The sequence below is a fragment of the Callithrix jacchus genome, chromosome 5 (assembly GCF_049354715.1).
Source record: "Callithrix jacchus isolate 240 chromosome 5, calJac240_pri, whole genome shotgun sequence".
Lineage (NCBI taxonomy): Eukaryota > Metazoa > Chordata > Mammalia > Primates > Cebidae > Callithrix > Callithrix jacchus.
The window spans coordinates 53022317-53044484 of NC_133506.1; the positions used below are offsets into that span (position 1 = coordinate 53022317).

A 22168-nucleotide genomic window follows, 5' to 3' on the forward strand; every position below is an offset into this window, starting at 1 on the left:
GACCTGTTTTAGACTCAGGTGGATACACTGTGTATTCACATTTAGTAAAATCATGTTTTAGGGATACCTGAGGAATGTGCATTAGATTATTATACTTTCTCTCTCTCTCTTTTTTTTTTTTTTTGAGATGGAGTCTCACTTTGTCACCCAGGCTGGAGCGCAGTGATACAATCTCGGCTCACCACAACCGCCACCTCCCGGGTTCAAGTGATTCTCCAGCCTTAGGCTCCCGAGTAGCTGGGACTACAGGCATGTGCCACCATGCCAAGCTAATTTTTGTATTTTTAATAGAGACGGGGTTTCGCCATGTTGTCCAGGCTGGTCTCGAACTCCTAACCTCAAGTGATCCACTGGCTCCTCCACCCAAAGGGCTAAAATAAATATTTCAGTAAAAAAAGAAGAGTCTCTGCGCTTCCCACCGACAGGTATTTACTTTTTTGTCGGTATCTCCCACCTCAGAATATAAATTCTAGGTGGGAATTTTTGTCTCTTTTGTTCTCTGCAGTATCTTCAAGATTACAACCGTGTAGATGCCTAATAAATATTTTTGGAATAAATGGCCAACCCTATGAGGTGGGTACCCCGGTTAGCCCTGCTTTCTAGGTGTGAAACAGGCTCAGGAAGGCCCAGGGATCCATAGCTGCTGCAGCCTCGAGTGAAGCCCTCCGAGAGCTGGCCCAACCTGCACCCTGCCGAGCACTGCCTCCCGCGCTGGGCGGGAACTGAAGCTGGTGGTTCTGGGCTCAGACTCTTGCTCTACCGTGGGTGAGCAGCTGTGTGGCCCAAGGCAGTCTTCACCTCTCTGGGATTTGCTCCTTGTCAGCACAGTGAAGGGATTTGCTCCTTGTCGGCCTTTCCTCCCGAGGGTGCCTGTGCCTTCCAGAAGGTGGTTGCTAGCAAAGCTCTTAGCAGGGTCTGGCACCCGGCAGCTTCTTGGCTATTGCTGGCTACTGTTGCTCTCCCATGGTATAGGCTGGGCAACCAAGAAGCAACCAGAAGATGTTCAGGGTCACAGAGCTGGTGGGTTCAGAGGCAGGCCTGTGTGGTCCCCCCTGTTGGAAGAGCTCTCCCGGTGTGACCAGTTCCGGGGCTGCTCCCACTCCTCCAGCTCCTCCCTTCCCTGGCTGCCCCCACCCCCCACCCCCATGCTCTGCCCTCCCACTCTCTCATCTCCCACTTGCCTCCCCACCCTGCCCTGCCCTCCCACCCCCACCCTGCCCTCCCTTTGTCCCACTGACCCCCTCAAAGAAGGCATTTCCCAGGTGCTGGCAGGAGGTGGGGCTGGGCCGCACACTGGGCACTGGTTGCTATTTGCCTTCCTCTCCACGGCCCTGCCCAGTCTGGGCAGAGATGGCATGGGGCCAGGTGGTGGTGAGGAGGGCACCTCTCTCCTTTCCCTAAGCTCCTGGTGGTGCTGGCCAGGCCTGGTGACCAAGCATCGAATTTGCCCAGAATTGAGGGCTTTCCTGGGAAGCCTGACTTTCAGTTCTAAAACTGGGAAAGTCCCGAGCAAGGCCAGGTGAGCTGGTCACCATGGCAGCAGGAAACCTGAGCCAGGCCACTGGAGGGCGGGCGGTAGAAGGCACAGCAGGGGGTCAGGCCCAGGATCAGCCACCGGGTGGGGTGCTGCCCTCCAGCACCAGACAGAACTGAGGGAGGGGCTCGGTCCCCATCCGCAGCACTGACTCTGGGATCCTCAGTTTCCTCTTTGGTAAACTGAGGATAGAGACTGCCCCTCTCACAGGCATGAGGGGTGCGGAGCTGGGTGAGAAAATGAGCATAGAGCACTTGGTAGATGCAGACATGGGATTCGTGGAGGATCACATTATTAGGGCTCCGGTTTCAAATCCAGCTTCCCACCACTCAGAATAAAACTCGACTCCCCACAGACCCTGGAAGCACCTGTGATCTTGGACTGAATCTCCCCAACTCCACTGCTCACTCTGCTCCAGCCTTGAGGCCTCCCAGCTGCCCTAGATTGAGCCAGGCCTCGCCCTACCCCGGGACCTTTGCCAGCGCTGTTTCCTCTGCCTAGAGCACCGTGCTTTCCCCCCTGTCATCTTTGGGCCTCAGCTTCAAGGTCACTTCACAGAGAGGCCTTCTCTGTCCCTCTTAGTTGAAGGAATATCTGTCGCCTTGGGGATGGGTCATCTCTTGGCTGTTGAGCGTCTGTCCTGGGCCTGGGATGGTGCCCCACCCAATCAAAGCTCAGGATGCCGTCGTGGAGTGGAAGAATTGGCCTGTGCAGGTCCCAATGGACTGGAGAAAGCCCAGAGTTTTAAATCCCTTTCCTCCTCTGAGCCTCAGTTTCCCCATCTGTCAGTAGGCACGAGAAGAGTATCTGAGTCCTTGGTCTCTGGGAGGCATGAATGAGGGGACAGAGACAAAGACTGTTCAGCACACCTGGCACGCAGCAGGACTCAGGGCCTGGCACCCTGGGGGCACCCCCCCACACACCGTTACCTCCCTGAGCCCTCAGGACCCCCTGGGCAGTGGGCATTGCTCCACACTCCACACAGACCAGGAAGCCAAGCTTGGGGGCCCCCCAACTGCCCTCTCCTGGGCACCACTACCCAGGGCTGGCCTCTCCTCGGGTGGCGGGTCTGGCCTGGCTGCCCAAGCTCACAGCCTGGAGGCAGCTGAAGCATCACATGCCCTTGGCCAGCCCGCTCCAAGGGCCGGGTTCCCCTCCGAGACTTCAGCACATTGTCAAAGCTGTCAAACAATTTCCCTGCCAGGTTTTTACAAGAATCCAAGGCCTCGCGCCCGATGCCAAACACCCTCTTAAGCCGATACCTCCAGGGCCTTCGGGCTGCTCAGCCTCCGCTGCCTCTCCTCGGCCTTATATAGGCAAAAGCCGGGGAATCCCTGTCCCACCCTGAGCTGGGATCCGATGGAAGCTGCCACAGCCTTGGCCTGACCCTGGGATCTCCTGCCTCCAAATCAGCCACCTCTGGCCAAGGAGCTGGGTGACAGGCCTGGTGTGCACACAGGCCTGTGCAGGGCTCTGGGTGTCCCATCGGCTGGCAGCCAGCGCGGCCAGACCAGCACAGGCTCTTACCAAATAAGGCTGGGGCAGCTGGGCTTGGCCAGGCTTGGAGGCCGGCAGCTGGGCGGGCAGCAGCAGGCCTGCCTGTCATCTCCTCTCCTCCCATGCTGCCCTGCCTGCCCAGCAAATACTCTGCACTGTGGTCCTCTCGGCTCAAGGCAGAGCTCCACCCTAAGAAGTCCAGGTGGACAGTCCCGGATCCCATCCAGAAGAAGCACTGCCATGCAGAACCTCTGGGAAAGTTCCATCTGGAAACTTGTCGATGGAGAAACATTCCTGGGACTTCTGGAGCTGAAACGGGAGCCCCAAACCAGGCCAAGAAATGACCCGTCCCTCCCAGGACCCTGCCCCACTCCTGCATCTCCCAGGGTGTTCCAATTTGGATGTTGCTTGCCCACCAGTCAGTCCCTTCCTGGTGCCTGGTCTCTGGGACCAAAGGGCAAGGCTGGCCAAGGGGTCTGGGAAGGGGGCTAGGGGCTCAGGAGCACACTAAGGGTCCCTGGGCAGTGACCTGCCCTCCATCTGTGTCTACAATGAGGAAGGGACATGCGTGCTGGCTGAGGAGGGGGGACCCCTGTGACCATGAATCAGTGTGGGCAGAGGAATGAGCAGGGGGAGGGGCGGGCCGACTGGGGGCCCAGGGGCCCAGGGGCCCAGGGGACCGGTCCTTTCCCGGGAACCACTATGGGGCATTGGGCTCCCATGTCTGCTTGTCTTGGTTCCAGCCAGCAACTTTGCCTCTTGGAGCCTCAGTTTTGCCATCCTTTAAATGGGTGTGATATAAATGCTGTATCAGGCTGGCAGTGGGAGTTGAAGGGGACAAGAGGCACACCTCGCAGGGCCCTGCAGGGAGCTCCTGGGAGATTGACATCAGGGTGAGGGAGGGGGTCTCTCCTTTCCTGGGAGACAGGGGAGGCAAGGACTCTCCTGTTTCTGACAGCCCCTCAGCTCTTCCTGCCCTCCCTGCTGTCTCATTATCTTAGGGGTGACGGGGGGCATGGAGAGGTCTCCCAGCCACCCCCAGCGCTGGAAGTGCGGGCATGGGGTGAGCAGCTGTGGCACTTGTGACTGCATGGCGGTGTGTACACATACGTGGTCCCCCCAACCCCTGTTAGCACAGCCATGGGTGCAGCCCAACTCCTGGGCACGGATACTCGTGAGGGTGGCCCCGGCCTGGGGGTGTCTGTGGTTCAGCTGCTCATTTCTGAAGCCCCTTTATGAGTTCTGGGACTCCTGTGGAGAGGGGCCCACCTCATGAGTGCCTCAGAGCCCCAGTCCCTGAATCAGGTGCTCAGTGCAAAGTAAAAATGTGGCTTCCTGTTCCAAAAGGATGAAGACTTTCAAGATAGCAACAGAGAATTAAACCAACAGGGGCCCTGCTGAGCATGAGGGTCCCTCTGCCACTGCACAGGTCATGGCTCCTGCAGCTGGGCCTGTCCCCTCTCCCTCCCTGCAGCTCAGGATGGCGTGGCCTGGGTGGGACTCATTGGTTGCTCCAGCCTGGCCTTAGCCTCTGGGGTGAGGGATGCCAGGACCTGACGGTCAGCCTGGATTCATCATAGTGTCCGGTAGGCTTGGCAAGAAGTGTCTGTGGAAATTTATAAAAGTGACACCCCTCAACTCCTAACCTGGGGAGCAGCCAGGAGCCCTATGTCAGGACGTGCGGCCCCTAATAAAAGTGCTCTCCCAGCCGCTCTATTTAAGCCAGGTGAGTTTGTTCTCATGGTCTGGAGGCCAGCAAGGTAATGTAGCTGTTTTTAGCATTTTAGCAGGAGTCAGGTGCTGGCCGGGACGCTGTGACGTTGTGAGTGGCTATGGCCATGACTGGGACACGCAGGGGATGGGTAGCCTGGGCAGGCCTGGTGCGCTTGGAGCTGGAGGGTGGGGTGTCTGGAAGATCGCTGTGGCCTGGGTGTCTTGAGAGCCCCAGAACCTGTCCTTGGGGCTCCCTGGGTGGCTACCACCTTTGAGTCTCACCCTAGGGGCACTCACTGCTAGAAGCAGCCCCACCTTTCCAGAAAGTTCTCTGGGATCTCCTGAAACTGACCACCCACTCAGGCGCTTGATTATGTCAGCAGCGAACTTGCAACTGTTCTGTTGGAACCTCTGAGATTCTGAACAGAATTGCCCAGAGCCTTCCGGATGCCCCACATGACATCCGCTCCCTCGGGGGTGGATGAGGTTTGGCTGCTCATTGGAGTCTCCTGGGGCCTGGAACAGCGCTGGCGCAGAAGCTGTAACAACCGTCCTGCGGAGCTGGAGAAGCAGGGCATTTCCCTGCAGACGCGCTCAGGACCAGGAGCTGGTGCGCATCAAAGTCAGCACTGAGGCTGGGACGGTGACCTGTGAGACATCGCCTCCCTCAAGATTCCATTTCAGCGGAAAGCCTGGCATTTCCCATTCATTCACCCATGCTTTGATCCAGGAGAAAGATCTTTCTGAGTGTGGTGGTGGGGGCGGGGGGGCTCTGCTGCTGGGGTGGGCCCTCATCCTACTTGCACAACCTGCATGTCCAGTGTCTCCTGTGCCTTTGCAGTTTCTCTTTCTTTGAATGGAAGAGAGAAGGAATGTGCTCCCAGAGACGGTAACTGGAGAGCTCCGGAGCAGACCTCTACACTCAAACGTAAACTTGTCCTTTTAATTAATTAATTAACAGAGATTTATTGGTATGAACCTCATGCCAAAGCCTGTGCTGGATGATGAGAACAGAGGAAAAATGAGCCAAGGGAAATTCTGCCCGAGTGCAGCTAGGTTAGTCTTCTGTTTCACAAGCACAGGAACCAAGGCTCAGAGAGGGTGTGTGAGTCACCTAAGGCCACACATCACCTATGTGACACGCTTTGGCCTGTAAGGGGAAAGCTGGCTAGAAGAGATGAGAGAATGGGGTGTCATTCGCCAGCAAAACTGGGTTCAAATCCTGCCTCTGAGACCTTGGGTAGGACCTTTCACCCCCAAGCCTGCGTCCCCTCAAGTTTGAAGGGCTGTGCTCTGCTACAAGCTAGCTAACCTGTTGGAGCCTTAGTTTCTCATTTGTAAATGGGAACAATTACTGGGGGTTCCTGCAGTCACTCAACAAATATTTGTTAAGTACCTACTATGTGCATGCAGCATTCTTGGCACTGAGATATAGCTATGAGCCAAACGCCCAGCACAGGGCTGGTGTGGGAGTTGCTGGGTATGGCACAGCAGCAGGCCTGGCCGGGCTCAGGGTGCCCCAGGGCAACAGGGCTGCACTGTGGGCAGACTTGGCTCTGCAGATGGTCATATGGGGGCCAGGCCAGGAGCATGTGGGAGCGGAAAGAGGCTGGGGGGCAGAAAGGAGGGAGAAAGAGGGAGAAGAAGGGAGGGCACCCTCCTCATTTCCGTCCTCCCTCCAAAGAAGACAAGATGGCATCCGGCTTTTGCCGACTCACCAGCCCAGTAGGTCCTTAGAACACCCAGTAAGGCAGGCCCCCGTTTGACAGATGAGGAAACTGAGGCTCCAGGGTGACATCAGTTGCCTAGAATCACAGAACTCCTGAGGGGGACCCAGGCAATCTCTTCCCTTTAGAGGCAACAAGAGGAGAGGGGAGCGAGTGATGGGAGGAGGGGAGGAGGGAGCGGCAATAGGAGGCGTGGGAAGCTGGAGGGGGAAGCGGCTCCTGGGGGGCTTTCTGGGCCCTGCCTTATCTTCCCCCAGGGAAAGCCTGGCTCCATCATCCTCTCTTCTTTCTTTGCAGTTTCTCTTTCTTTGAAATGGAAGAGAGAAGGAATATGCTCCCAGAGCTGCTGCTGCTGCTGCTTCTCCTTCTTCTCCTTCCTCCTCCTCCTCCTCCTCCTCCTCCTCCTCCTCCTTTTTCTTCTTCCCTGTTTTTTTTTTTTTTTTTTGAGACAGTCTCGCTCTGTTACCCAGGCTGGAGTACAGTGGCATGATCTTGGCTCACTGCAACTTCTGCCTCTGGGGTTCAAGCAATTCTCCTGCCTCAGCCCCCGAAGAAGCTGGGACTACCTGGCTATTGTAACTGCCTTGCAGGCTTTTTCTGCAAAGGGCTTTCGCCCTGTTGGCCAGGTGACCGCAACTCCCCTGGCTTGAATTTTGCTTTCCTCAGTTGACGCTGGCCCTGCAGATTGAGAAGTTGTCCAGAGCCGAGGCTGGAGACAGGAGACTTATTTTCCACCTGGCTCAGCCACCAGGTCTCTTGCTGTCTCTGGGCCTTGAACTCCATCCCTGATTCTCTGGGGCCTTTTGCTCCTGGGGACTCGGGCTCAGCCGAGCTCCTTTGTCAAGCACTGTGGGTCTGGCGTGGAAGACTCCTGGGCATGTGGTAGCTAGGACTCTTCCCTGATGACAGTACCCTCACCTTGGGGTTGGCTTCTCCTCTCCGAGCCAGGGACCTGGCATTTTTGGCAGGTCTTTGGGGCTATTTTTAAACCTCACAGCTGGTTTTCATCATGGCTGCTGATATGTATGTGTAGAAACATTGACTCTTGCCAGTGTTCTGAACAAACCTTGCAAGCGAGCAGGGATGGAGCTGATCAAAGTGCGCAGGGAAATCTGAAGTGGCAGCCAGTGCTTTGTCCCCACCCAGACCCTTGTAAGGGTAGGGAATGAAAGAGCTCTGCTCAGACAGGAGGTGTCAGGGCAAGAGAGAGCAGGATGAGGCATGTTCCCTAGAAGACGTGGGCTGAAAGTTAGTAGAAAAGAGAAGGGATCTTTAGCAGCTTGGGCCCTGTTATCCTCATTTTTCTTCTGGGAGGCAGCAAAATTCAGAGGTTGAGAGCATGGATTCTGAAGTCCCACAGACCTGACTCCTGCCTTGAGTCCTGACTTTGCCTTTAACAGTTGTGTGGCTGTGAGTGTATCAGTTAGCTACTGCTATGTAACAAATCATCCCAAAACCTACTTGCTTAAAACATGATTCTGTGAGTTGACAATTCAGCCTGAACCATAAGTTGGGTGGTTCTTCTGGTGTGGGCTGGGATCCCTCATGCATTTTTGCAGTCAGCTGCCAGGTCTGCAGGATGCTCTATCATCTAGAGTGATGGGAACAACTGGTCTCTCATTCTTTGGCAGACTGCCCTCCTGATGGAGACAGGAGTCTGAGAGAGAGAAGAAATCTGAAAGGCAGTTTGGGAGGCTTAGATTGGGCACAACATCACTTCCAGCAATTGTGTTGGCCAAAGTGTTACAAGACCAACCTGATTCAAGAGTTTGGAAATCACCTCTGCCTCTTGATGGAAAGAGCTGCCAAATCATTTTGCAAAGGACTGTGGGTACAAGGAGGGATAAATTGGGATAATTTTATAAAAATCTGTGTACCACACTGAGTACCTATATGCCTCTCTGTGTACCTATGAGGAGCCTCAGTTTCCTCATTTGTAGCATGTGAATGATTTGTCGTGTCAATGGAAGAAAATGAGGAGATGAGTCTCCATCATTTTTTATTTATTTGCCAAAGTTGACATTTTTGGAGATTTGCTTGCCAAAGTTAAGGACGCATCCGGGGGACAGGACTATGCCTTTCTGAAAAGATGATTTTGAGGGCTCCAAATTTAAAGGGGAAAGGGCAGGATATTGAGAAACACATTTTTCACATAAACAGAAATAAGGAATGATGGGGGACTCTGCATTTTCCATAAGATAACACAGACAAAATGGGGTAGAGAAGCAATCAGATATGGATTTGTGTCTGGCAGGCAGGGGTGACTGCAGCTGTTGCTAAAAAGATTAGCTATTGTTTCTTGTGAGAACCAAATAAGGTGAGGTATATGAAGTGGCCAGCATAGTGCCTCATATAGACTAAGTGCTGACTCCTTCAGGGGAGGCTTGCTTCTTGCCACCCTCCACCCCACTATCCTCTTGAAACATGATGTAGGAGGTCAGCTGCTTTCTGGAGAAACACTGTCTAAAAATACAATCTGTAGTTGCAAGAAACCCACCAGGACCAGGAGCCTTTCAGTAAATATTTCTTTCACCCTCTGCTTCATGATAGAAACAGAAAGTCCCAGTGAGGCAGGACCAACGTGAATCAGGCATAAGGACACACTGACTGCTGTCTTTCTGTTCTCCAGGCCGTTCAGGTGTCTTCGCTCATTCATGCAGCAACTTCAAGCACCTACTATGTGCAGGGGGACACAGAGGTAACAAAAGACAACACAGTCCTTGCTCTCAAGGATCCAGCAGTGATCCCAAGGACAACAACACACGCCAGTTCAGGTCTATGTCCCTGTAATAAGGTAAGAACTCCAGGTTGCAATCCAGATACTCAATACATATGGCATTGGTTTATTTTTCTTACTATCAACAGAATTGTGACTGGATCCCTATCGCACTAGGCTGGGCAGGGAACTAAACCCCAGGCTGTTTCATATTCTAGCTGCTAATAGTAACATCCAAGGCTCCTCAACAGCTCACGTGTATTGAGTGGTTACTAAATGCTGGCCCCAGGGAAGGTCTTTTTTTTTTTTTTTTTGAGACGGGGTATTGCTCATTGCCCAGGCTGGAGTGCAGTGGCATGATCACTGCCTGCTGCAGCCTGGACCTCCAAGGTCAAGCGATCCTCCCACCTCAGCCTCCGAAGTAGCTGGAACTAAAGGCATGTACCACCGCACCCAGCTAAGTTTTTTTCTTTTTTTTTCAGAGATGGGGTTTTGCCTTGTTTCCCAGGCTGATTTTGAACTCCTAGGCTCAAGCCTTCTGCCCATCTCTGCCTCCTGAAGTGTTGGGATTACTGGTGTGAGCCACTGCGTCCGGCTGTGGGCCAAATCTTTAGAAGCATTTCATCCTCTCGAAGCAATCTGATGAAGTCATTTAGGGAGCCCACAAAGGGAGGAAAGGAAGGTCTGGAAGGATGAGCAGCTTGTCCTAGAATACATAGCTGCGAGGTTTTTAACCCAGGTCTGGTTGGATGAGGGAGGGGACCTCTGCCATGGGGCAGTCGTGACAGGTGCAGGGTGCCATGGTCTTCTCCAAGGGTGCAGCTCCTCGAGGTGGGGTTTCTCCCCTGGTTTCTGTTCTTGGGCTGAAGGGCCCTCAACTCCCAGGTGGGTGTTTCAACTCGGAGTGGCAGGGTAGGGACGGGGTGTCTCAGTCCCAGTAGAAACATCAGATGCCAGGAAGCAGCTAGATCACCCAGAACAGCAGGCACAGCTTTACGTGCACACCCACAGGCCCGGATGCCGTTTTACCATTTAATGTGCTCCAGCATCACCCAGCTAAGCCTGCCCCTTATCCTCGGCCTGGCTGGCTGCTGCCCGTCAGGGAGCTAAACCGACTCCTGTGAATGAGCGGCCAGGCCTTTTTGGGAGCCTTCCGGGTGTGACTCTGGGGAGGTGTCCACATACATCAGTCATTCACCCACTTTTCACACCCATGCACACTCAGCTGTGTACATTCACAGACACACTCACTCACACCCAACTTTTTTTTTTTTTTTTTGAGATGGGATCTCATCTCACTATGTTGCCGAGGCGGCTCTTGAACTTCTGGCCTCTAGCGATCCTCCCACTTCGGCCTCCCAAAGTCCTAGTATTTCAGGCACGAGCCACTATGCCCAATCACACCCACACTTCTACATGCATGCCGCTTGTTGCAGTCACACACACACACACACACACACGCAACACACACACACAACACAACACATGCACAACATACAACACACACACAACACAACACACACCCTCTCCTGAGCTACCCTGGCCCGCAACTCCCCTGGCTTGAATTTTGCTTTCCTCAGTTGACCCTGGCCCTGCAGATTGAGAAGCTGCAGAGTCGAGGCCGGAGACGGGAGACTTGTTTTCCTCCTGGCTCAGCCCCCAGGTCTCTTGCTGTTTCTGGCCTTATTCCCCTCACCACCACCACAGAAACGACAGCAGCAACAGTCCATGTTTGTTGAGGATGCCGCGGACACAGTCTTATCTAAGACTCACAGCAGGCTCGCAGGAAGAGGGGGCTCGGGTAGGGAAGACATCCTGTCCAAGGTCACCCAAGCAGTAACCAGAAGACCAAGGGTTTGAACCCTGCTCTAGCCTGACTGCGGAACTCTAGCTACTTTGCTGTCCGACTGCCCAGCCCACTTCATTCTCCCAATGAGGGCACCCTGCTATGATCCCATTTCACAGACGAGGAAGCTGAGGCTGGCAGAGTGCGATGCACCTCACACTGGACTGCTCTCCCTCCCTTGCTCGCAGTGGATTTTTCCCGCCCCAGGGCCCTGGCCCCTCTGCTCTCTCCTCCTTACTTTGCCAGCTTCATTTCTCTCCTTCCTCTTGGTCTTACCCCAAATGCTATTTCTTCAGGAAGCCCCCTCTGGCCCCCAAACTAGACCATACTCTCCCTTTAGGCTTTGACTGTTGCTGGCATCACACGTGACCCCCAGTGCAGTGGCCTGACGTGCCACTTGATGAGCTCACCGTGTCCTTGAGTCAGGTGTCTGGGTGGGCTCCACTGACCATCGCTCCAGGGCCTCAATGAGCCCAAGTCAAGGTGTCAGCAGGCCACGATCCCTTCTGGAAGCTCTGGGGAGCACCTGCTTCCGGCTCACTGAGGTCGTTGGCAGGATTCAGGCCCATGGTTCCTCCCTCTCCAAGGCAGCAGCCTCGGGCCAAGCTCCCCTCTGCCGCCCTCTTCCCGTTTTCTCTTCCACTCTGAGGGGTTTCTGCGAGGACACCAGGCCCTCTCGAATGGCCCAGGATGATCTCCCCAATCCCAGGCCAGCTGATTCACAACCTCCCAAATTCCCCTTCTGCTGCCCTAATTCCCCTTCGCTGAGCAACCTAGGGTAGTCAGTCACGGGCTCCGAGATGGGCGAGGGCATTACCCTGCCCACCGCACTTCCCCTGCTCTTTCCTGTCACCTGTTCTTACCAAAGGTGTCATTATATATTCCTGTGCAGGATTATTGGTTTTCTGTCTGTCTCCCTCCCATAAACATCATCTGCCTGACGGGTGGGGGACACAGTGCCTGCACACAGGAGGCACTGAGTACAAATTCCCTGAGCGGACAGCAACACTGGGGTCTGAACCTGCACCTCCATGTCATTCTTCAGCAACAAAGTGGGTTGGATGCTCAGTTTCTCCCCTGCCCCCATCAGGTCTGCTGTGTCCAGTTGCACAGGCTGTCAACTGACCAACTCCAGGGCACTCTTCACACCTTAGTCTCTGTGATCCTCGCAGTTGGGTGGAGTCCAGCCCTCTGGCCAACAGGTTGAAGCTCTGTTCCTGAATATGATCCTGTATTCTAAATCTGGAGCCTGTGTTTAAAGCCTTGGCTGCCCCTAGAATCATCTAGAGGCCTTAAAAAACCTTCCTGCCCAGGTCATGCTCCAGACCAACTGTGCCAGAATCTCTAGGGTGGCACCCAACACCCCAAGTAACTTGGAAGTGCAGCTGAGGTGCAAGCCTCCCTCCAGCAGCGGTGCAGAGATAGCTGCGTCATAGAGGAAGAGGGCCCCCCAAACCCCCTAACTTTGCATAACTGAGGCTGGGCAGCTTCCTCTCCCACAGGACCCCGTTTCTTCACTCTGTGAGGCTGCAGTCCCGTTCTTCAGTTTCCTGTGGCCAATAAGCCTCCTGTGTCATTTATGGCACTGGACCAACATCTGGCTGTCAGTGTGGTCACCAGCCCTGTCGTCTCTCCTGGTGACAAACTGGCTGCTGGGAGTGGCCAGGAGGGCTGGGGGGCCTGGGGAGAGGGCCAGCGAAGCCATGTCATTGAGCCCCTTGCCCGGGACCACCGGAGGCTTGCTGGAGCCCAAGTTTGACTTGGCTTTGGGCAACTTGCTGGCACATTAGTCACGAATATTTTGCTCTGAGGGTGCTCAGCGCATCCTTCGAGGTCTCTGGGTCCTGCTTCCAGGGCAGGTGACGAGTGCACTGTGCCAGGGCCATGGCCAGGTGAGCTGAGGCACTGGGAGCAGCAGGGACTGGCTAGGGCAAATTGGTGATGACACACTGAGTTTTCAGGGTGGACCTGGCCTGACAGAGGATGGAGGCGGCGGCGTGGAGGGGCCTGGGAGAGCGTGTAGGCCCCAGAGGGCACCGTGCTTGCACACTTCACATTCTGTCAGCAGCACTCACGACCCTCTTGCTCTATGAAGCCCTGGCCAGAAGGTTTGAGGTCGCAGCCCCTGGTCACGTCCCCTCACGGGGAAGATGCAGTCCCTGTGGGGACACAAACCCAGGGTGGGCCCAGTACCCACAGCTGGCTGGCGCCGGAGCCCTGTGAAGGAGCCCTAGGCCAGCACTCCTCACCTCTGGGGATCCCTCTCCCTGCTTCCCAGAGGGCTGTGTGTCTTTGGCCTCCTGGCTGGGGCCTGGCATTCAGTTTCTTTCTCTTCCTCCTCTGCGAAGCTGGCAGTGAGGGGAGACCGTCCAGGTCTGTCTGCTGCAGCGGCAAAGGAGGAGGGACAGCAGCTCGTCCCAGGCAGACCACCGACGGTCCAATCTGCCCAGCACACCAGTGCACTCACGGCTGTTGCGACCCGTAGTCCAACTCTGGGGTGTCACCACACTAAGGGCTCTGTGGCATCCCCTGCTCTAGCTTGGCCAAGCTCCAGATGGGGACAGTCACACACCCTGCCTTGCCCCAAGAAAGAGAAGGAGGATATGATGGCAGAGCACCCGTTTCCACGGCCACAGCGGTGACACCTGCTCTTGCTTCCCGAGCACTCACCAGGGACTGTTCTCAGCCTGGATGCGCGTAAGTGCATTCAGTTCTCACAACAGCCTGCAGCCACATACATCCTCCTGTACCCATCTTGTAGATAAGAACATCAAGGCACGGAGAGGTCCAGTAACCAGCCTGGGGCTGCACAGCCCGTGGGGACTGTGCAGGTGCTGGGATTCAGGCCTGACCTCCCACTGCCCCTAAGAAGGAGGACCGAGAGCCTTGTCTGTGACAGGAGATGCTGCTACCTCCACCGCAGAGGTCACAGGGGAGCCCTTTGGCTGCTCGAGAGGAACTTGAACTTTGGAAACCACATTCTTATCGGCTCCTCACCAAGAGCTGCAATTTGGTGACACTCATGAGCAATGACAGTCCGATGGGTCTTCATCTGCTGACTTGTTCAATCATTCATTCACCTGCTCTTTCGTTTGTTCAGTCCATGTTTATTGAGGCCTTCTCAGGCCAGATTCTGGGCCACACTGGGAAGAAACTCGCAAGCAGGTGCAGTCCATGTGATGGCAAGTGGAGGGACATCAGAGACAGTGAAAGCGGGTAAAGGGCAGGAGGAGGATGGGACGGGAGCCTGCCTTAGGCAGGGCAGACCGAGAAGGCCTCTGGGGAAGTGACATTTGAGCACAGACCTGAACAGAGAGAATGAGCCAGGCCCTGGCTCAGGATGTGCCAAACAGAGGGGACAACCAGTGCAAAGGCCTTGCGGGGGGGTGGGGGGCGGCAGCAGGGTGCCCAGTGTGGCTGGAGGGCAGTGGACAAGAGCGACTGTGGCAGGCAGAGGTTGGAGGGCTGTCTGGGGACAGATGGTTAAGTCGGGATGGGCCTGTGCCTCACTGTGGGGACTTTGGACTTGACTGAGTGGGATGGGGGACAAGTGGACCCATGAAAATGCTCTGCCTTGTGTTTTAAAGACTAGGGTGGGGCTGGGCATGGTGGCATTTGCCTGTAATCCCAGTTACTCGAGAGGCTGAGGTAGAAGAATCGCTTGAATCCAGGAGGCAGAGGTTGCAGTGAGCCGAGATCATGCCATTGAACTCCAGCCTGGGCAACAGGGGTGGAACTTCATCTCAAAAAATAAATACATGAATAAATCAGACCAGGGCGTAAGGGCAGGAGCAGGGAGGGAGTGAGGAGGGGAGAGGTCAGTGGCTCCGCATGGTGGGGGCAGGAGGTGGCAAGAAGTGGCCAGGTGAGGGGGCAAGGTGGCGGCACAGCCTCAGGATTCGATTCTGACTTTGACAAAGGAGTGCCTGTGGAAGGCAGTTAAGAATGACTGTCCAGCCTGGGCAACGTAGTGAGACCCCACCTCTACAAAACATTTTTAAAAATAAATTAGCTGGGTGCAGCAGCTCATGCCTGTAATCTCAGCACTTTGGGAGGCTAAAGTGGGACAATCGCTTGAGCCCAGGAGTTTGAGACCAGCCTGGGCAACATAGTGAGACCCTGTTCCCACAAAAAAACGAAAAAGTTAGGCAAGGCTGGTAGTCTGCACCGTTAGTCTCAGCTACTTGGGAGGCTGAGGTGGGAGAATCACTTGAGTCCAGCAGGTCGAGGCTGCAGTGAGCTGTGACGGTGCCATTACTCTCCAGCCTGGGTGACAGAGCAAGACCCTATCTTAACAACAACAACAAAAAGAGATAGATGACAGTGGCTCATGACTGTAATCCCAACACTTGGGGAGGCTGAGGTAGGCAGCTCACTTGAGATCAGGAGTTTGAGACCAACCTGGCCAACATGGTGAAACTCTGTGTCTACTAAAAATACAAAAATTAGCCGGATGTAGTGGCACATGCTCGTATTCCCAGCTACTCAGGAGGCTGAGGAAGGAGAATCGCTTGAACCCAGGAAGCAAAGTTCAGTGAGCTGATATCTCACCACTGCACTCCAACCTGGGCAACAGAGTGAGACTCTATCTCAAAAAAAGTGTGTTTTTGGGTGAGTGGCTGATTGTCAGGTGGGAGTTGGAGACATGTGACAACATGAGGTCATCGGACTGGCAGAAAGGTTGGAGAACCAGAACTCCAGGGGCCAGGAAGCAAAAGAGTAGATGGGCAGCCGTGGCTCTAGCCTCCAAGCTCCTGTTGTGCCCTCTTCCAGGCCAGCAGAGGCCCGAGGCTCCCCGCCCCACCTGCCCTAGGCCCTTGCTCCTTTCTCTTGAGCCCAGGAGGTGGAGGCTGCGGTGAGCCGAGATAATGCCGCCGCCCTCCAGGCTGGACGACAGAGGGAGAAAGGGAGAGAGAGGCAGAGAGAGCAAGAGAAGAAAAAAAGAAAGAAAGAGAAGAAGAGAACAAGGAAGGAAGGGAGGGAGGGAGGGAGGGAGGGAGGGAGGCAGGTAGCTGCAAAGATTTCAGCCTGAGCAGTGAAGGGTGCGGGGGGCGGGGTGGGGGGGACCTGTGGAGAAGGGGGATGGGGGAAGAGCATGTATGAGGGAGAAAATTCTGAGCCCTGCTTTGGACATTGCATTCGCCTGCAAGACTGCTTAGCTAATTCCTGAAAATGGGGTGGCTTAGAGCAGCAGACATTTAAATCCCAAATCAAGGTGTGGGCAGCGCTGTTTCCCTCTGGAGTCTCTGCAGGAGAATCTGTTCCAGCCTCTCTTCCAGCTTCTGTGGGCGCCAGAGATCTTGGAGCTCCTTGGTCTGCGGTGGTGTCACTGTCACTCCAGTCCCTGTCGCCATCTCCACACGGTCTTCTTCCTGAGTCTGGGAGTCTTGTCTTTCTCCTATAAGGACATCAGTCTTTGGATTTAGTGCCCACCCTACCCCTATATGACCTCATGTGAACTCACTCCAGCTGCGAAAAAGCCCCTATTTCCAGATAAGGCCACATTCTGAGGTTCCAGATGAATGTGAATTCTGGGGGACAAGGTTGCACGTGGTGCAGGTAGGGTAGGAATTAGGATGTGGTGATGAGCCTGCCTGGTGCTGCTGAGAATGCAGTGGACCCTGAGCTGGAGGTCAGCAAGTGGGCCAGGCTGGAGACAGAACTTGGGAGTCATTGTCTTAGCCACGGTGTGTCTGCCACTGTCTTGGAAGTGACACTGAGGAGGGAGGGTGCACAGAGAAGAGGCGAGTCCAGCCTCCCCAGGCACCTGTCAGAAGCACGTGGGGATGTTGCAGGAGGCTGGGACCCAGCCTGAGAGGTGCAGATAAAAGAGAGGAGGAGGTAAGAGCTCCCCAGGACCGGCGGACCTGCAGCCTGCGTGAGCACCCCTGATGAAAGCTGGGTTCGTGTGTAGGACCTAGCGACGTTATGATGGCTGTGGCATAGAAGTCATTCAGTGCCTCTGGAAAGGACAGGCGTGAGTGGCACTTGCCATTGATTCTGAAGAGCCTCCTCCTCCTGGGAGTGGGGTTGTTCAGGGATATGCTTACCTCTTGGATCTCCTCACTTCAGGCAGGGCCCTCAGAACCCCTGGTAGCCAGAGAGATTGTGTGTGCATGCAGTGGGCAGGACAGCAATCTGACACTCAAATTCGTGCTCTCAGCTCACCAGGGCTGCTGGGCCCCGACTTGAATGGGCGTTAGAAATCAGATGACAAGGGGCTGGGCATGGTGGCTCACGCCTATAATCCAGCACTTTGGGAGGCCGAGGCAGGTGGATCGCCTGAGGTCAGGAGTTCGAGACTAGCCTGACCAACATGGTGAAACCCCATCTCTACTAAAAATACAAAAATTAGTGGGGTGTGGTGGCTAACGCCTGTAGTCCCAGCTACTGGGGAGGCTGAGGCAGGAGAATTGATTGAACCTGGGAGGCAGAGGTTGCGGTGAGCCAAGATCGTGCCACTGCACTGCCTCCTGGGCCACAGAGTGCCACTCTGTCTCAGAAAAAAAAAAAAAAAGAAAATCTGTGACACCTTGGCCACGTTGGCCACATACTGGCTTTCTTGGGTTGTCTCAAACATTTTGAGCTCCTTTCAACCTTGGTGGCCTTTGAATGCATTCTTTCCTTCTTCTTGGAATCCTGTTTTCTTCCCCCATTCCTCTCTGGCTAGCTTGGATTCACCATTCAGTTCTCAGCTTCATTATCACCTTCTGCAGGAAGGCTTCCGTGATTGCTCTTCCCCCTGACCCTGAAGCTTGGGCTTGTCCCCTGTTATAAGTTCTCATAGTTCCAATGCTTTCCTATCATTGAACACATCAGAATCTATTTAGATAATTGTTTCTGCAATTATTCGTCAATTGTATGTCTCTATCGCTAAGATACAGGGACCTTGCCAGTCTTGCCTGCCATTTGGCCCCCAGCCCCTATAACAGAGTGTGGCTCACAATAGCTGGTCACTAACGTCTGCTGGTGGAAGATGGGTCTGGCTGGAGGGGAAGGTTTTGCTCAGTGCCCTGGAGTCAGGGGATATTCCTGATGATGGCACAGCTATTTGAGAGAGGTCACAGCATCTGATAAAGAAGATAAACCAGCCAGTTGGGCCACTATACACCTCAGTCACTGCCACCAAGTCCACGTTGATTGCAGAAGGGGTGGTCAGGTGTAGGGAGACTTAATCCTACCCCTGTGGTGCAGGTATTGAACCATGGGTGGGCATATGACCTAGGGGTAGCCAGTCATTGGCACCAACAGATGACCTGAGCCAATCAAAACTCTCAGGGATTTAAGAACCCTGGGAATGTTATGCAGATGATGAGACGATAGCAGCCTGCGGCACTGACGGCCCCTGGGGCAGAGCGGCCAGGCCAACCAGGTCTGCCACCTCCTTGCTGCTGCCCAGGCAGCCGGGCACACTTCAGCCCCCGGGCCTTTGTACGGCCTGGAATGCTCTTCCCCAGGTGGCTGCATGGCTCAGCCCCTTGCCCCCTAGGTCTTTGTTCCAATGTTCTCTTTTCAGGGAGGTGTATGCTGCCCACCTCTCCCAACACTCATAAACTGAATTCTCCCCCATAAACACTTGACTTCTCCCCATCGTTTGCATCCCCGTCTGACACACTTGGACTCCTTTTTTGTTATTATTCTTTTTGTACAGATGGGAGGGTCTCGCTCTGTTGCCCAGGCTGGTCCTGAACTCCTGGTCTCGCATGACCCTCCTGCCTTGGTCTCTCAAAGCACTGAGATTACAGGTGGGAGCCACCATGCCCAGCCCTTTCTTACTCTTGACTGATTTTCTTTCCTCACTAGAATATAGGAAACATGGCTCTAAGAGGGGCCATGTGCATGATCTGTGGAGTCTGGGAGACCTAGTTTCAAATCCCAGCCTTGCCACTCTTCATGTGTGCAACCTGGGTGAGGGAGTCTCTCTCGGGGACCCCATTTCCATTTCAGCCAGGGTCACAATGGGAGGCTCTCATCGAGGCTGAGGTCAATGCAGGTAAAGGTGCTTTTTGTCAACTGGGAAGAGTGGATGGGTTTGTAGAGTTTGCCCTTTATTCTAGGAAGGAGGCTGGTTATGCCTGCAATTTTAGCACTTTGGAGGCCGAGGCGGGCAGATTATGAGGTCAGGAGTTCGAGACCAGCGTGGCCAACATGGTGGAACCCCATCTCTACTAAAAACACAAAAATTAGCTGGGCATGGTGGCGGGCACCTGTAGTCCCAGCTGGAGGCCGAGGTAGGAGAATCGCTTGAACCCAGGTGGCAGAGGTTGCAGTGAGCCGAGATCATACCACTGCACTCCAGCTTGGGTGACGGAGTGAGGCTTTGTGTCAAAAAAAGAAAGAAAGGAAAAAATGCATGAAGCAGATGAAAACTTTCTGTCCCTGTGTGCTCCATGCAGATGCTCCATGGGGTTGAAGTTCAATATTTCTTGTGGAACATCATCTCTCATCTCTCATGATTCTCTACAGAACTGAGGCTTCCAGGGTGCCTTGCATTCTAGCCAGCCATGTTCCAGGGAGCAGGGAGCTCCTTGAACCAGAAGTCCTGAGATTGAGTCCTGGGACTGCAACCCTGTAACTGCACCAGACCAATCTGATTCAACTTTTATGTAACGAAGTTGTGAGTTGTTTTCAGTTGCCATGGACCTCCAGGTTCAGGTTCACACAACCTGGGCATGCCCAGATACACCAAGCATGCAGCCAGGGACAGAACCTAAGTGCTAGGGCCAGGAAGTGGGGACTAAGTTAAGAAGTGGACACTGCATGATCCAGGATCCAATCAGATTGAGCCCTGGCCTCACCCAATGGCAGGATCCAATCAGATCACACCTCCTGACATCACCTGATGGGAAGAGCCAATCAGATATTACCCTATGCTTATAAAACCTGACCTAGCCTTCAGCTGGGAGACAAATTTGAGTGTTTCCTTCTGTCTCTTTTCCATTGAACTCACAATAAACCCTTCTCGCTGCAAAAACTCAGTGCCTTGGTGTTTGGCTTTCTGCTGCATGTGGGCAATAGACCCAGTTGGGTTCAGTGACTGAGCTAGTTGGCAGGGAGCTTAGCACGAGATGCAGTGCTCAGGACTCCACTCAGTGAGTTCCCTGGGAATGCATCCTTCATTGTCGGATTTTCCAGGGAGGAAACTGAAGCTCACTGTGATGAAGGGGAGACCCATGGTCACAGCTGGTGAGTGGAGGAGTGAGATCCAACCCAGGCGTGTGGCACCAAAACGTTCTTGCTAGAACCATGACAACAGCGTCAACAACAACAAATAACAGTGACTGGGTGTGTGCCCTGTGCCAGGCATTGTTCTGAATGCTCCATGGGAACCACCCTGACCACCCCATGAGGGGAGTGCCCTTTCAGAGCTCATCTTGCAAATGAGAAAACTGAGGCTAGCAAGCAGTCATATGGGCATGGGGACCCAGGAGGCCTGCCTGTAGGAGCTGAGAGCTCACCACTGCACCACGCTGTTTAGTGGGCCAATCTGTCCTCTGACCCCAGCTGACAGGCTTCCCTAGGTTCTGGCGGTGAGAGGTATATTGGTTTCTATGATGTGTAACAAATTATCACAAACCTAGTGGCTTCCACAACACCCATTCATGATCTGTTTTAATGGATCACGAGTCTGGTGCGTTCTAGCCAGTCCTCTGCCCAGCACCTGAGAAGGCTGCAGTCAAGGTGGTGGTTGGGCTGCATTCTTATCTGGAGGATCAACTGGGAAAAATCCGCTTTCAAGCTCCCTCTGGTTGATGGCAGGATTCATTTCCCTGCAGCTATAGGACTGAGGTCCCTGTTTTCTGGCCAGCTGTTAGCTGAGATTGCTGTCACTTTGTGGAGACCACTCACAGGTCCTTACCACATGATCCCTCCTGGGGCCCTTTCTCACTTCCAATCTCTGACTTCAAGAAAGACTCAATTCCTTTTAAGAGCTCACCTGCTTAAGCCACGCCAACCCAGACCATCTCCCTTTTGAGGAACCCCAAGTCAACTAAGTAGTGATTTTCTCATGGCATGATATGCCACCGTATCTACACTCCTGCCGACACTGCAGGGAAGGGGGTTACACAGGGAGTCCACATCAGGGGCCGGGATTCTGCGCCATCTTAGAATTCTGCCTCCCACAAGGGACAGGGTTTTTTCTGTGCTGTGAGGGAAGACCAGGGCTGTCTCTGGAAGGATTCCCAGCCACACTGCCTCAGAAAGAAAAGTCAGCAAGAGGGATGGGCTCCGTTCCAAAGCCTTACCTCAGCCAGCTTTGGGAATTTCTCCAAGCCTTGGGCACTGTGTTCGATAATCAAGTGTGGATTCAGCTCCTGTGTGGCTGTAACCTTTGCATACTGGAAGAGAGCATACTGCTAAGGACTCTTTCTGTCGTGAGTGATACAAAACCAGACTCAACTGGCTTAAGAAAAATGATTTGTATGTAACTGAAATCATCTAGGCCCTGGGTGGCTTCAGGCACAGCTGGATCCAGGGGCTTAAATGCTGCCATCAGGACTTGGTTTTTTGCTATCTCTGACTCTGCCATCTTCTTTAGTAGGCCCCTGGCAGCCCAGAGCTTACCTCCTCCTGCCTCCCCTTCCTGTAGAAAGTCTGATTCTTTCTTCCCAACAGTGGCACAGAATTAACTCCTATTGGACTGATGTGAGTCATGTTCCCATCCCTAAGCCAATCAGTGAGGCCTGAGGGATGAAATCATCTGACTGGCCAGGACTGAGTCACAAGGCCACTTGGGCTTTGAGAGTGGGGTTTTCTCTGCCCAGACTGCAGGGATTCAAGTTGTGGTAGGGGGTCCTCTCAGAAAATCCTGAGTGCTGTTCCCAAAAAATGTGGCAGTGCGCACTGGGGGTGGGGAGTGTGGCAGAAACAACATTTGGTGAGAGAATGGATGGTGTAAGGACCTAAGCACCTCCCCATCCCACACCATCCAGGGGCACCTAAGGGGATTATGAAGCCAGTGGGGCTGTGGGGGAGGGAGTTAGTAGCTGCTCCCCGAGGTGGGTGAATAAGAGGGAGGGGCAGCAGGAATGCAATGGTCCTGGGGGAAGAGGGAGACTTCCCAAGACTGGGAAGAGGGGGAGAGGTGTCTGCCTGTGAAGACCATCTTCCCGGGGCACTGCCTTCCAGGGACA

The 22168-nt window shown here is 54.2% G+C and overlaps 1 protein-coding gene across 1 annotated transcript in view; it reads left to right on the plus strand.

Moving 5' to 3' along the window:
• The window catches only part of RBM38 (RNA binding motif protein 38), a 52269-nt gene extending 43004 nt beyond the window's left edge, over positions 1–9265 (plus strand). The window contains exon 5 of the transcript XR_013535260.1: positions 9101–9265. The gene's annotated coding sequence lies outside the window, so the exon portion shown is untranslated. The remainder of the gene's footprint in view (positions 1–9100) is intronic.
• The last annotated feature ends 12903 nt before the right edge of the window (positions 9266–22168 follow it).